The sequence below is a fragment of the Zalophus californianus genome, chromosome 12 (genome assembly GCF_009762305.2).
Source record: "Zalophus californianus isolate mZalCal1 chromosome 12, mZalCal1.pri.v2, whole genome shotgun sequence".
Lineage (NCBI taxonomy): Eukaryota > Metazoa > Chordata > Mammalia > Carnivora > Otariidae > Zalophus > Zalophus californianus.
The window spans coordinates 48,003,819-48,014,836 of NC_045606.1; the positions used below are offsets into that span (position 1 = coordinate 48,003,819).

The 11,018-nt window shown below is 36.6% G+C and overlaps 1 long non-coding RNA gene across 1 annotated transcript; it reads left to right on the plus strand.

Annotated features, from left to right (window-relative positions):
- Nucleotides 1-3,818: 3,818 nt before the first annotated feature.
- On the plus strand, nucleotides 3,819-8,060 carry LOC113911469. The gene is made up of 3 exons (XR_003516479.1): nucleotides 3,819-3,926; nucleotides 7,714-7,829; nucleotides 7,923-8,060. It is a non-coding gene; the product is annotated as an uncharacterized LOC113911469 (long non-coding RNA).
- The last annotated feature ends 2,958 nt before the right edge of the window (nucleotides 8,061-11,018 follow it).

Genomic DNA, 11,018 nt, shown 5'->3' on the forward strand with positions numbered 1-11,018 from the left:
TCTACTGATCTTATACAGAGGAAAATTTCAAATTCTGAAAGCAATCATATGGAATGTACATTCTAGTTTATAAAATAGTCTCTACAACTGTAAAGCAATGAGGTATATATAAAAATGGATTAAAGGGGATAATATGAAAGACTTGAACAAATTTCATTGTTTCAAAGGAGTGCAGGAAAGAAAGAACAAAAGAACAAAGAAATAGATGGGACAAAGAGAAATAAAGAAGAAAGATGACAGACTTAATAGTGCCAACTATTACATTAAGTGTAAATGGACTCAACACCCTTATTTGAAGGCAGAGATTTTCAGAGTAAGTTTTCAGAAATATCAAAGTATATGCTGCTCACATTGATAAAGTTGGACAAAGCTGGTGGACTTAAATATATGACTTTAAGACTTGTTATAAAGATACAATATATAAGAGACTATCTTATGGGGCATTGGCATAAGTGCAATAGACTAGAATAGAGTCCAGAAATAGACCTAAATATATATGTAGTCAACATATTTTAGAAATTATGCTGATGCTATGTAATGAAAGAAAAGAAAGTCTTTTCAACAAATCTAACAGGAAAACTGGATAAACATATGAAAAATTAAAAAGTAATGTGACTCACAGCATATATACATGAGGAGAAATTATGAGTGTAATGTAAAACTGGAAACTATAAAGTGCCTACAAGAAAAAATAAGAGAAATATATTTGTAAATGTAGGTAGATAAAGATTTTTTAGAAATAAAAAGTACTAATTTTAAAACAAAGAATTGGTAAGCTGGACTTAATAAAAATTCTTAAAATTTTGCTTGACAAAAGATATCACAACATGAAAGTCAAGCCACACAATGGGAGAAAATATTCACAATAGCTCACAAAGAATCTGTATCAACAATATATAAAGAACTCCTTAACACTAATAATACAAAGACAAAATAACAGTTAGAAATGGGCAAGAGACTTCCAAAAGTCTCATATATCTTTTTATCATAAGGAGATGCAAATTAATACCACAATGAGGTGCTACTTTACAAATACCACTGAAACTGCCAAAATTACACACACACACACACACACACACACACACACACACACGAATTCCAAATGTTGGACAGTATACTGACCAAGTGAAATTCTCATGCATTCACTACTAGTGAGTATTTAAAATGTTCCAACTGCCTTAGGAAGTGTCATTTTTATAATAAAGAAAAGCCAACCTAATGGTCCAGCAATTTATCTTCTGCACATTTACCCAAGAGAAATTAAAGCAGTTTTCTACAAAAAGATTTGTACAAGGATATCCATGGAAACTTTATTTATAATAGCCTAAAACTAGAAACAATCAATGTCTACCAACAGGTGAATGGGTAAACAAATAATGACATATTTTTCCAACTCATCAATAAAAAAAAAAAACTGACACAAGATGAATCTCCAAGATTTTACATGGAGCAAGAAAAACACAAAAATGTACATACTGTATTTTCCATTTATATAAAATTCTAGAATATCAAAACTAAATTATAGGGATGGAAATAAAAGAAGCAGGTGCCCGGTGGTAAAGGGATGGAGATAGACTGGTAAAGGGGCATGCGGGAACTTTTGAGATTGGTGGAAATGTTCTATGTCTTGATTAATCTAGTGGTTACATGGGTGTATACATTTGTAAGAATTATCAAATTATATACATAAAATCTGTGCAATCTTATTCTATTTAAGTTATACCTCAATTTTTAAAATGTGACCATATTATGGAGCTCTAGCTGCTCCATTCATTAACTAACTGGGTTCAGGGATATTAAGCAACACACTATCTTCCCTTGCCCAGGTATTTTAAAGACAACTCCACCCACAGGATGTAGTGACAATAACCCTTCATAGCAATCCAGTACATAGAGTCTTAAAACAAACATAACTTTTTTGCCTTAAAATATAGTCTTTAGGTAGGATAAACAGACATCATTATTCCATATCATCATTGAGAAGAATGAGGCTTATTAACAGGACATAGGGTTAGAAGGAGAACTTCAGCTTTCTGACCATTAACCAATCCAGCTCTTATTTTACTATACCTATACAAAACAGTTGCCAACTTAAGATATCGATTGATTGCCCCCATTCAACAATCAGCCACTGATCTGGCTAGGCTATTAGTTTATAAAGATCAATAACACAAGGCCTCCATCCCCAAGGAAATTTTAGTCTATACTCATTCTGCTGCAGCACAACATAGAAGGCCAGCTATTTTGAACGTTACATTTCCGATATGATATTACAATGTGGATGCATTTTCCATGGTATTTGGTATGCTAAAATCAAATGAGGCATCTTAATCAATAATCTTTCAGAATGTACTCATTAGAAAAAAGATACTTTTGGACTTTTAATTCATCACTTGTTCAAATCTTCCAACTTTGAATAGTTTTTATTGCAACAGACCAACCCACGAAATGTGTGCCTTTATTTCTCAACTGGAAGTGCAGGCCTCAAAATCCCAGAAAGGAAACATTTGTTTTGGCCTTTTTTTAACTGCCCTCGTTGAGACTATATGGACAGCTAGAAGAAGGAGGTATCCTGTTAAGTTTCCATAAAACCACTAAGCCTGACAACCACAGAACAGTTTGTTCCTCTTGTTGGTTTTCACATTCTTTGAAACTTGGAGGTGATGACAGGAAGAAGAAAGGTTCATCAGCAAAGAAATAGGAAAGTTATCTTAGAATAATCAGAAGCTTGATTCTCCTGCATAATATTTTTTCTCTAATAAAATAGTTTCAATTTCACTGTGAAAATTAAAGGAATTTTAATTGTTTTTAAATGGTGACTTTACCAAGGATATCATTCAGCCTTAGTATTTATTTTCTATTATGTCCTGATATTTAGAATTATGCTTTAATTTTGCATTTTAAAATTAATAGAACAGAATGTACCCACTGTAACCTTTTAACTTATTTCAATATATTGAAATTCATAGCTTTTCATCTGGAGAAAAATAAAATGTTGATATTTTATGTGGTCTTTCTGGGAGATTACAAATATCCCAAATTACTATATAAATAGTGAGCTCTGGAGCCACTGAAAGACTCACTTGTAACTTTAGTGAATGTCAAGATTAGTTTTTATTTAACATTTTAGAGGAGGTTAATACAATATTTATCAATTTTTCATAAAAAAGGTGGTTTGCAATTAGTCTGCAGAATAAAAACAGTTAAAACTATAAATTTTATCATAAAAATCACAAGAATGAGACGATAATAAAGAAAGATTAAATAGCAGTCAGTAAGAAAATCAATAGGTGTTTGAATTAAGATAATCAGAAATGATTATGAATATGAATATGCTGAATAACTTGTTAAATCTTGAAGCCAGCCTAAATGAGAAACTGATCAAAAGGAGAAACAGTTTCCATTCCTAGTCTCACCACAGCTTAAATGTGTGATCTTAGGTTAAAAAAAAAGAATTTTAGAATGAAATGAGGATCCAAAGGACTCAGTGAAGGACTTTTCTCTGACAGCAAAGACCTGAACAAGTGATCTTACAGCTTCCGCCTGGTTACTTATATTAATGAGAACTCATGCTTTATGAGGCAGATGTTATATTTTCTACATATTATGAGATTATTCAGTTAAAATAAAATGGTATAAATGTGCATATTAGCTTTAATCTGTGCTGTAGGAATAATAAGTTAACTTGAATCCTAATCAAGATTACACACCCAGGGCTGGCTAACTATACTTGGAAAGTCCTCATCAGGATTCTATGTTCCAGAATGATGGTCATAATCAATTCAATCGTCCTGAATCTTGATCCCCGCTTAGTGTCAGATGGTATGGTAATTAGCCTAAAGAAAGTTAGCACTGATTTTTCTCTGACAAAATGAGTATTGTATACGATAATATGGACCGATCACATCTGCTTTTGTTTGAGTGAGGTATGAGAATCTTGGATTAGCTCAATTGCTCAAAAAGGTGTCCAATGCCTAGGGTTATGTCCCTCATTTTGATTAGCAAACTAACATACTATTGCTACTGGAATATTGTCACATTTGCCTCACAGGACCATTTTGTTTAACTGTAGGAGTGCCCAAAAGAACAAGTTTGCAGGTTGAATTCCTGACCTGTGTGTACTTGCTAATAAATATATATTGGCAGAATTTGGCCTGAGACTTGCTTGTATCATAAAACACCAAATAGTGGTAAGATGCTGGAGGCTACAGATGTCTACCCAAAGGAATCCAATAATTATTTTTCCAGCTTTATTGGGATATAATTGACATATAAAATTGTGTAAGTTTAAGGCACACAGTGTGATGATTTGACATGTGTATATACTGCAGAATGATTTCCACAGTAAGAGGAACCCAATAATTCTGAAAGCTTAAATCAGTTAAGTTCACAACAGCAGCCCATTCTGTTTTTATTTTTGTGCTAATGTCTTAGAATACCATTTATTAATTTGCAAAGAGAATATCAAATGTTAAGTGAACCAGAACGTGTATTATTAGCTGATGAACACATTACCCCTTCTGGTTTTATAGCTCCCATAGGAAATATTCTTTATATTGAGCTGACACTGACTTCTGTAAAACTTCCATGAATTTGTCATGGTTTTTGCCTTCCGGGCCACACACATAAGCCTAATCCCTCTGAAGGAGGGCTAAACTTTTAAACATAAATTCAAAGTAGAAGACCCAGAACATGACTTAATTTTTCTATTCTGACTGAGACTTCATTTACCAATACAGTATAAAATTCAGTCTTAGTTGATTTGAGTGTTTACCCTTTCCAAGTCATGTGAAAACCCCAGGGTCTCACAAAAAGTTAGCCCATTTGGGGGGGTCCTTTCTGGTCTTTAGTCCACATTTGTCCCTTCTGATTTACTCATTATTTAAGACGACTGATGACTGGAAGAAGGCTGCTTCTGTGTGAAGCTGGGATTCTGGGATACTTGCCATGGTCCCCAGACCTGGTGCTGACGGTAGGACCTTTCTAGTCGAACCAGACCATTCTACGCTAACATTCTGTCACTTCTCCGGAAAACAGCATTGTGGGAATCCTTGCTGTTGAAAGAATGCCAAATCTTGGCCAGCTCCTCACTAGGGGAAACATCCCTAGCTCCAGGAATTTCTGCTCCCCTATCTTCAAGAATTCTGCTCTCATGCACAGGCATACACATACCCATTACCTATATCTCACAACGTTTCATCATTTCCTTCCCCATCAGTCTCCACCACCATCCCTCCCAAAGGCAGTTAATGTTGATATTTTTTTAAAACACAGGTTAGTTTTATCTGTGCTAAAATTTGTATAAATGGAATTGTACTATATTCTTTTTTGGTGTGTCTAAGGCTTCTTTCACTTAGCAACATTTTTTTATGATTCTTGCAAATTGTTTTTATCAGAAATTCATTCCTTTGTATTCTACTATAGTAGTATTACATTATATGAATATACCACAGGTGCAGTCATTATCCTATTTACAGACATTTGGGTTGTTCCAGTTCTTAACTACTATGAGAAGCGTGTTTGTGAACACATTTTTAAATTTTTTCATGGTTAAACACATTGGAGTAGAATTGCTAGATCATGGGTAGATAATATGTTTAATATTATAAGAAACCACCAGACCTTTATTGGAAGTGATCACACCATTTCACATTCTCACTAAAAATGAGTTACTCCACATCTCCATCCACATTTTTTTATTATGTTATGTTAATCACCCTACATGACATCATTAGTTCTTGATGTAGTGTTCCATGATTCATTGTTTGTGCATAACACCCAGTGTTCCATACAGAATGTGCCCTCTTTAATACCCATCACCAGGCTAACCCATCCCCCCACCCCCTCCCCTCTAGAACCCTCAGTTTGTTTCTCAGAGTCCATAGTCTCTCATGGTTTGTCTCTCCCTCTGATTTCCCCCCCTTCATTTTTCCCTTCCTGCTATCTTCTTCTTTTTTTTAAAACATATAATGTATTATTTGTTTCAGAGGTACAGGTCTGATGTCAACTTTTTAGTTTTAACCATTCTGTTAAGTATTTAGTAGGATCTCATTATGGTTTAAAATCTATGTTGTCTCCAATACTTCTGTGTCTTTTCATATTAACCACAACTATGAGCCATGGTGTGGCATACAAGGAGCCCTGTGTGTCCAAGTTTCAAATCTTCAAATCTTAAGAAGCATCCCAGTTGGAAAAATATATCCAGGCTTACTCCTAATATTTACAAAGGCTGGAAGAGGAGTATAAAGGGGAGATCAACATACTATTGTCTAATATCAAAAACTTCTAAAGCAAGCTAGCAAGCTTGCCATTTAAACATGTTTTATCTTCCTACCTTGATATATCTACTTTGGAATGACCTAGGGATGCAGACCTAAATGGGGAAGTGTAGAGAAGCCAGTCTGAAGCCCTCTGAAGTCCACGGGATGACAGTCTTGGCTGTCTCCCACCTGCCATGAGGTTTCCCTGAGCACATCAGTGTGGACAGTCCAGGGCCCTGAGTTTTGTTCTTATTCCCATACAGAGCTCCCCCACAGCCACCCCTGGGGTCGAGGGAAGTAGATCCCAGTACAGTATCTGGAAATAGGTTGGGGAATAATGGTCAAGGAATTATGGAACTACAAGCACCAGGAGGATGGGCCCAGAAAGGGAGAATAGGAACGTCACGTCAGGAGGGTATATCCTTCGATGCCCACCAAATCCTTGCTCTTTGGGAAAAGTGTGCACGGAGGCAGAGACCCCTCTTGCACAAATCTGAACACAGGACACTGAGAACACCTATTTTATCTGCTATTACAATTTCATTTTACTATTCCCTTGAGTGACACCAATTTCTTGCTGGGCCACCACCGCGGCTGCATTGGCAGATTCTGAAGGAATCTCCAATCTTTCCCCATTATTTAGCTGAGATGAGTATGATGTTTTCACAATGAAAACAGGAACAACAAAACCAACTGACAAACACAGAAAATGTAAAAGCATAAAAACGGCTATTAACCTACTTCCAAGAACCTTTTATGGCTGATATTTAGAAAGGTATGAGTGAGATGGCCCAAACATAAATAACCAGAGAAAAAGAATAGATCACCCCCCACACCCACATGCATGCACACATCTCTGCCAAAATGATACACAGCTGGATCATTTAGAAATGCTTCAGAAAATGTTAATCATGGTGAATATATATATATATACATGGAAGTCACTCTCTAAAAGCTTTATGTGCATTACCTATTTAATCCTTGCATACTATTATTGTCTCCTTTTATAGATGTGGAAACTGAGGTGCAGGGAGGTTAAGTTAAAAACATGGCTCAACTTTGCTTGCTAGGAAGTGGCAAAGGCACATTCAAATCCAGACAGTCTGGCTGTCAAATCCATAGGGTTGGCCAGGAGGTTATGCTGGGTAGGTCTATGTGTTGGGCATTTTATGAGGTGTTTTATATAGATTAGCTAATTCAAACTGTGACATAGGTATAATTATCTCTGCTTGACAGATGAGAAAACAGAGGCTAACTAATTTGCCAAAATTATAAAACCAGGAAATGGCTGAGCTGGGTTTTACTAACTTGCCAAAGTTACTTGACTAATAAGTGGCTGAGCTTAGCTTCAAACTTGATTAAATTATATTCAGGACCTATAGCATATGGAAGGCAACATGTAATTTATTTTTGTAATGTTTAGAAAAAATTTTGGTGTGTTTTTCCTTTTCAGTTTACACATAAAGGAATAAAACTCGTGCCTGGGCACTCCTTTTACATGGACACCTCATCTTTTAACAATGCCCAATAAATGAGCCACGGCTGTACCTTACTACACAGAGGATGGATGTGAGTTGATTTCCAGTCCTGCAGTCTATACCAAACTTAGGGTTTGGGAAGGTGCATTATAACTGGCATTAACTGTATTTGATTCTTTTTCAGGGAGAAAAACATTTTCCTTCTTGCACATAGAAAGCAATACATCCATTAAATATCAAACACATTATTTCATTTCTATATACATCTATGGATAAGATAATGTAGTGATTTCATATTTCCCTGTGAATGCAATAAAATCTGAAGAAAAATTGAAGAAAAATATCTGTACCAAATCATTCAATATGCATTCCTCGGTACATTCCAGAGCTTGGAGCACATACAGGAAAGTATGGAAAAACTGACTGCCTGACCTCTCCTACTTAGAAAGATTTAATTTTCCTTCTGAGCCCTTAGTGTGAGCCTAGGTACGGCATTTTATTGTACATCTGTCACACGTTTTCAAGTTGCCACTGAATTGAGCATATGCTTCTTGAATGTAAGGGGGCTTAAGAAACGAAAAAAGATCCTTAAAGGAAGCAGTGTACTTTCTATCCCTTGCCAGAGAGATATTTGCCCATGTAAGCATAAACTGAGACTTACCCAACAGCTTATGACCTCGCTCTTCAATGCACTACTTTTATGACAATGGGTCTTACTTGAAGAAATGCTTATTGACCAATTATTCTGGTTAAATTATGTTTTTTCAAGCTTTACGTTAAAATTTGTTTTTCACGGACCTTGAAAATACTAGGAGGTGTGAGGAGAGAGTCCTTCCCCAGATGGGGAGGCATCAGTAGCATTCTGAGCCTGGTGATTCGGAAAAGAAAAACAAAGTCCATCACAAGAACCTCGATGGCTCCTTTAAAATAAGGATCTCTGTGGAATATGACTTCAAATGAGAATTCCATATCAGTAAGGCTCTTGGCTTACCAGGCCTGATGATACTGTTGTTGCCATGTGTGTGCGTGTGTGTGTGTGTGTGTCTGTGTGTGTGTGAATATTAGTAGGTGTGTTTTACTTCCCCTAAATCCTTCTCAGAGCCATGCTATAAAATGTCAATGCATATTGTTGCAAAATTTATCTGTGCTGTTTGTTTAGCTTTGGAACCTGACTTTCCAAGAATGTTTCAGCCATGAATGAGAGGCCTCTGGCGAGAACAGACCCCACACAGCTGCTGGCACAGAGGGTGCCGGGCCACAGCCCACACTGGGCAGGAAGCCGCTCCCACATATTTGGCAGTCCTGCTGGAGCATGGAGCCACGGGCAACCTTGCTGCCCCAATCCTTTCTTAAATGATAGGGTCTCTTTCGAAGCATGGGGGCCAGCATCTCTGGTGGCAAGGCTCAGAAATGAGCACTTGGAGCAAAGGGAGATGAGAAAGAAAACAAATAGGTTGTGGCTTCCTTGCCAGCACCAACAGGGATGGAGAAATCCCTTAACTTGCTGCTTTGGAAAAAAAGGGCCTTCAAGGTGGAGAATGTTTTTCTTTTGTTTAGTGTTTGAACTCTGCCCTGCTTTGATTTGTGATTTATATGGCACTGTGTTTTTTTTTTACTGTTGTTGTTTTGTGACTTTATTGTTTTTAAGAAACAAACCAAATTCAGTAGGAAATAAAAACAAAGATTACCCTCCAGACTATAATAAAGGTTGTCTATGAAGCAGTTTTTTTTTAATTTATTTATTTGAGAGAGACAGAATGAGAGAGAGAGAGTACATGAGAGGGGGGCGGGTCAGAGGGAGAAGCAGGCTCCTTTGCTGAGCAGGGAGCCTGATGTGGGACTCGATCCTGGGACTCTGGGATCATGACCTGAGCCAAAGGCAGTCGCTTAACCAACTGAGCCACCCAGGCGCCCGGTTTTTAAATTAACTTTAAAAAAATGTATGGGGGAGAAGAACACTCTGTTGAGGGTCCGCTACATGCTGGAAAACATGCTAAGTGTTAAACACATATTATTCCACTTGGTGCTCTTAATTACACAGATAAAATATTTATTTTTAGCTCTGTTTTGCTAATGTTAAGAAATTAAGGTGCAAGGCACTTTATAAAGTGAATTGTGTGCATTTCTCCTCATTATTAATTACAAAATAATCTTGTCACATAAAAATATCTTATACCAAACACAGATTTCGATATTTTCCAGAAAATTCCATGGTCAGTTCCATAATCTGACTTTAACAAGATTTCTATAGAGACACAAGTTTCCAACCTGTCTGGTTACACAGTTAGAATTAAACATTATTAAACAGAATAAAAAAAATAGTTAAATTAGGAGACTCTCCAGATTGTCGAGTCATGCACTGCCTGCAGTAGTCACCAGCCATATGTAGCTATTTAAATTTAAATTAATGAAAATTAGATGAAATGAGAAAATTTCATTCATTAGTTAAACTAGCCACATTTCAAGTGCTTGATAATCACATGTAGTTAGTGGCTACCATGTTGGATAGTACAGGCTACAGTATTTTCATCATCACAGAAAGTTCTACTGACCAGTAATGTTCTATTCCTCACCACCCTACATTTCAAATGAAAAAAAGCAAAATTCCAGAGAGTTACTGTTTGTATAACAGATAACTCTGGTGGCTGGGTTAACATTTGTTGAAAGACTTATTTAATTACGACTTTAGGCAATACTTGCTTTGGCATTTGGAGTGCTATTTTTCATTTTCTTCTTATATTTATCTCTTTATTCATTAAACATGTCTTTTACTGAATGATAAGGTGAGAGAAGAGTGGGATGTTCAAGCAAAAGCAATAGTGCCATTTAAGGAAGAAGATGGGGAAGAATAGGATGGTTTGGGGGACCCACAAGTGTCAGTTTTGCTGAATTATAAGGAACCTGTTGAACGTTTATCCAATTGGTTACTTTTATGTATCAACCTGACTGGGCCAAGGTGCCCAGATATTTGGTCATACTTTACCCTGAATGAGATTTACATTAAATTGACTGATTTTAAGTAAAGCAGACTGTCCTCCACCGTGTGGGTGGGCCTCATCCAATCAGTTGAAGGCCTGAATTAAACAAAAGGCTGACCTCCCTTAGCAAGAAGGAATTCTGCCTTTGTACTTCATCTGTAACATCTTCTCTTTCATGGGTCTTCACTCTCAACAGCCTTCGAACTTAAACTGTAAAACTGGCCCATCCCTGGGTATCTAGTCTGCCAGCCCATTCTGCAGATACTAGATTTGCCAGACTGTATGATTACATGAGCCACTGC